Raw genomic sequence first — 5,419 nt, 5'->3', positions numbered from 1 at the left:
TTACAATCCCTTATTTTTTATTTTTTACGCCTACAGCACCTGGTCTTCTTAGGTGGTCTCCCATCCAAGTACTAACCAGGCCGGCCCCTGCTTAGCTTCCGAGATCAGACGGGATCGGGCTTGTTCAGGGCGGCATGGCCATAGACACCTGTTTCCTTCTAGAGAATTCTAGTATAGTTGACCCTTGAATAACATGAAAGTTAGAGGGGCTGACTCCCAAGTTGAAAATCCATGTATAACTTTTGACTCCCCAAAACTTAACTACTAATAGCCTATTGTTGATCAAAAGTCTTACCAATAATATAGTTGATTAACACATATTTTGCATGTTGTATGTATTATATAATATATTCTTACAATAAAGGAAGCTAGAGAAAATAAAATGTTCAGAAAACCATAAAGAATAGAAAATACATGTATAGTGCTGCATGTATTTATTGGAAAAAATCTGCTTATAAGCAGACCTGCACAGTTCAAACCTGTGTTGTTCAAGTGTCAGCTGTATTACAAAGACTTGTGATGGGTCTTGCTTCCAGTTGTCTACATTAGAGCTCTATGTAGTCTATTCTTTCTCTTCCCTCATTAGCTTTAAGGTATTCAGAAGGTCTTTAATATATCTGACCTACATCCTTTCTGTCATAATTTAAGCTTACTGCCTTTTCTGCTACTGTTTAAACTGATCCCTCACTCAACATGGGTTAACCCCAAGAGCTTTAGACAAGGGTATCTATTGGAACACCCTCTTTTGGCCTTGTTGTCTTCATAATCCCTTTTGTAGGGGACAGGTTATCTTGGTCTCTCTCACAATTAGTTTGGAAACCTGCTCAGCTGCTCTTGTCACTCAACTCTCAAGGGTCACTTTTGTCATCAACCAAATATTGAAACAGGTGGAACCTGCCGCAAGTAATGTGACCCACAGTGGAAAGAAAATGACTCAGTCCTGGTAGCTCAAGTCATGTTTGCGAGAGGTAGCTGCGACAATTTAAATGCCTCCTTGTGACTTTTGCAGCAAAGGGCCTTTGAACAGCTTGATTCCTGAAGACCATGGCATTCCAATGTCACAGATTCGGCACTGGACATACCCTTTTTCAGTCTCCATGCACAAATCCGCCTGTCCCAAGTTGGCTGCTGGAGAGCCTGGTCTTCCACCTCCTGTGAGAGCAGCTCCAACAACACATAGGAGAGCTCAGATTGGAGGTTGGTGTGAAGGCACAGACGCAAAACTTGGTGCTGGAGTTTCAAGTGAAACCAGTGAGGAAAGAAATTTGTTATAAAGCACTCCTGTTTTTCACCTTTTGTTACACAACTTCATTTTGCTTATCTGTTAACAGTCATTTACATGTTGCTCACTGCATGTCACAAAATATACACACAGTTCTTTGAGCCTTGCTTATTTTTCTTCGCAGTCTCAGAGCCACTGCTGGATCAGGTTAACCCAACTTCCAAAACTCCTGGAATTTTCCCAGGTCGTCAGTCTATCCTGCTCAGCTGTCCACCGTGACTGCTTACATTTGTGTAAAGGAAGAATAATCTAGTGGGAAAACTCTCTACTGTATTAAAAGAAGACATGAGTTTTAAGCCAAGTTTCATAAGCTAATAGTTATGAGACTTTGTCTCATTTGGGCAAGTCCTTTCATCTCCCTGTACCTCCAGTTTTAATTTTGTATGATAAAGATAAGATGCTAGTAACATACCTATGTATAGGGATGCTATGAAAATGAAAAAAAACTAATGCATGACAATCGAAGAACTCCTCTAAAGTAAATCCTATGTAAAGTCAATAAATTGAGGTTACTGTTACAATGATTTAAGTGGATGTAAATGCTCGACAAGTCTTAACTACATAAACATAGGAAAGTGGAAGAGATATGTTTTTGTGCTAAAAAGAATAAATGGCCAACACTGTCTCTCCCTTTTTTTTGTACTTTCAGAGTGTGTATGCATTACCATTTTTTAATCGCTCAGTTCCTTTTTGTGAAGTTTTTGCTAAAAATGTAAGTTTAGACTGGTGAAAAACCATATCCCCTTGTTATTGATGTTTTAAAACATTTAGATATTTTTACCTAAATGCTAAAGAACAAAGTCAATTGTTTAACTAAAAAGGCAGAATGTAAATATTTAGCTTAGGTATTTGGAGTATCTATTTTTACAATCACAGTACTTCCTTGCAAATACTTGAGAAAGAGTTATCATATGGCTCTTTGAAAAGCGTGGGAAGTTAAGGATGAAATAAAAACCTGACCATAGACTTCCTTCCTCACTTTTGAGTGAGATCTCAATAAATTTCTCCTATAATTGGATGTGAACTTTATTACCTTTTTATGTGACTTCATACTATTATTTTAGGAAAATATTTAATTGCATTTTAAGAGAGACATGAATTAAGTGAAATGCAATTCTTGGAAAATAAAAAAAAATGTGTTTCTCATTTTATTCTTCTTTGGATTTATTAATTCCCAGGTTCTGAAGATCAATTTAAACTTCATAATTTTATTAGTCATTCACTTTCTTGTTTGAACTTTTGATCATTTATTCCTTTATTTGGCCATCCATTCATTTATTTATACATTTATTGTCATATATTCGATGACCTAATAATATGTGCCAGTCACCATTCTAAGTGCATTTATATTTTATAAAGGCATGGATTTTCATTTAGGCATATTTCTTTTATATTTGGCAAACCACTTTGTTTTAAAGCACGTCCTGAAGAATGGAGAGACATATGAATAAATATGCCTTAGTATGGTAATAAACGAATGTCTATAAGTCAAGTTCTTGACCATGGAAAGGCATGCCACCAACAACAGCAACAATGACAATAGCCTACAGCAACAATGACAATAGCCTACACCAACAGAACCCTGCCATGGGCATTTGGTGCTAATTACAAGTGTTTTCCATGAATAAACTAGTTTAATCCTTACAATAACCATTCATGTTCTCATTTTAAAGAAGAGGAAACTGAGGCAGGGCACCTCAGCATAAGTAAATGTTCTAAAAGTTATAAAGTTTATTAAATGCTAGATCTAGAAAAACAATATTACAATTATCAAAGTGCTTTTGTGAAAACTAAAATAGAGAAGTCAAAAAAAACTGCAGAATAATTGTTCTTGTAACTGTACTAAATGACTAATATAAAGTGTGGCTTCTGGTGGGAGGGATTTAAGTCTGCTACCTACTAGCTATGTGACCTTGGACAAGTTGTTTTACTTCTCTGTGCTTCAATTTCTTCATCTATAAATCGAGGAGAGTGATTATGAGGATTAAATGAAATAATGAATATAAATATTTAGCATGTGTCTCACACATGATAAACACGTAATAATTATTAACTATTATTTTCATAATGTTTTACTATCACTGTATTTTTACTTTTCCACATGAGACAGGGAAGGCTGGTAAAATAGAAAATTAAATTAAGATAAAATTTTTGATTAAAGCAAAGTCAGCAACTTGAACCTCATGCAACTGAAACATTGTATTTTATGAAATTGATAAATTTCCTACAATATATCATAAAAATTATTGTAGTGCCCAAATTATAAAATACCAAGAAGCAGTTTATCATGGAAGAATAGAGCCAGTTGGAGAATAACTGATTGTTGTCAATTCGGTTTTATTTAGTGATATCTTCTGTGTGTCAAGCGCAGTGTTTGGCATTATGGGCTATAAAGCAGGTGGCTTACAAAACGGAACCCACATAAGATTCTTTCGCCCTATACAGTCTTTTGGGTAAGGCAAGTCATATATGGAAGAAAGATTAAACAGCAGACCCTGACATGGAAGATGTATTCACTACTCCAGACTGGAAGGGAGAAGTAGTGTGTGAGGAGTCTTCAGAAAAACTCTGGGTAGAGGATGGGACCATTTTTAGCTGCAGAGAAGTGAGAAATGCATCAGAGGGGCGAAGAATTTAGGGGAAAGGTTTGATGGAGCTAGTCAAGAAAAGTGAAATAATTTTAATTCTTTAACATCTTTGAGCCTAGATTTTATTTTTTGAGATATGTGTGGCCTAGAGACAAAAGCATGGACTTTGGATTTAGATGGGGTTCATATCTCAGTCCTATACTTATTAGCTGTGTGAACATATCAGTGAATTTAATCTTCCTGAGCCTCAGTTTCTTTGTCTATAAAATGAGCATAATTTTTGTTCTATTTAGGGAATGATGAGGCTCCAGTGAGATAAGGGGCTTGACAGTGCCTCAAGGCCATAAAGAATCTGCGAGTTTAAGGATTTTGCAACAGTGTCTGTTTTTAAAGTTCCTACCCTTTTTCTAGGAGATCCCCTTCCCTCTTGAAAAACATGTGTAGCCTAAATAGTATACAGAGCAAGCTTTTCCTTGTGTAATATATATTTTTTCCCATTAAGCACTTCTGGGTTCTTGGTAATTCTTTTGTAAACCACTTCCTTTTGTTGAAATCTTGAACTAGGCTTGATGTAGAAACTGGCTGTTGGGGCAATGGTAAATGAGTCAGTTTATTAAAATTACAACAAAATTATTCTTTGGAGATGGTGGTCTCTTCTGTTTCTATGTCATAGATTACAACTCCCTCCCAATCATAGAAACTCGTCCTTAAATACTTTAAATTGACCGCATCTTGATGTTCTGTAATTCTAGCTTGCAAAATAAGCTCTCCTAAATATATCATCTGATGACTACTCCAGCTTGCTATGTTTTCAATTTCTCACATCTTGGGTTATTTGAAGACGTTTATATTTACCTAATCCCCAAGTAGCCACAAGGGAAAGCAGGCTGCCACCAGGCTCCATGCATGCTGTCTGCACTCACTGGCCAGAAGGGACAAGATTCACTTCCTTTTGTTTTTCACAAAAGTCATGACATTTTTGACTCACCTCCCTTCCTTTATTATGAATCATTGCTATTATTGATACCCAAACTCTGGGTTAGTTTTATTTGCCTCTATGTTCTTTTCTTTTTCTATTCATTGGAAAGTCTAATACTTCACCCTTTTCTGTCCGCCCCGCCCCCAGAGTAAAACCTAATATCAACTGATCTTCAGGTTCTATGAGTACATATTTAATTATTTCACATGGCTGGGGGATTGGCGGAGGGAGGAAAGAAGATGTTATAAAAGTGTAGAGTAAATTTAAAAGCAAAGTTGTACTTTTCATCTTTTTCCTATTCTTCAAAGCAATGTATCTTATACTTCGGGGCTAAAATGTACCTTGCTTTCCTGAAATCTTGGATACAAACCCTTGCTCCATAGTTCTCTTTTCTTTTCCAGGACATTTTGCAACCAAAACAGAGGTTGGACTGACCAGCATAGGTTAGGAGCCCGTTACTGTTGAAGGAAGATCTTAATGGAAGGATTAAAGCTTTCATTGTGCTTTGATGCCTGATCCATCCCCTCCCCTCCCTTCACTTCCTCTCCTCTCCTCCCCTCCCTTTCTTCC

The 5,419-nt window shown here is 36.6% G+C and overlaps 1 pseudogene; it reads right to left on the bottom strand.

The window, feature by feature from the left end:
- Positions 1–27: 27 nt before the first annotated feature.
- On the bottom strand, positions 28–146 carry LOC112483867 (annotated as a pseudogene).
- Between the last annotated feature and the right edge of the window lie 5,273 nt (positions 147–5,419).

Source organism: Pteropus alecto, unplaced genomic scaffold (assembly GCF_000325575.1).
Source record: "Pteropus alecto unplaced genomic scaffold, ASM32557v1 scaffold196, whole genome shotgun sequence".
Taxonomy (NCBI): Eukaryota; Metazoa; Chordata; class Mammalia; order Chiroptera; family Pteropodidae; genus Pteropus; species Pteropus alecto.
The sequence above is the reverse complement of the archived record's forward strand: the minus strand, read 5'-3'. Positions and strand labels throughout refer to the sequence as shown.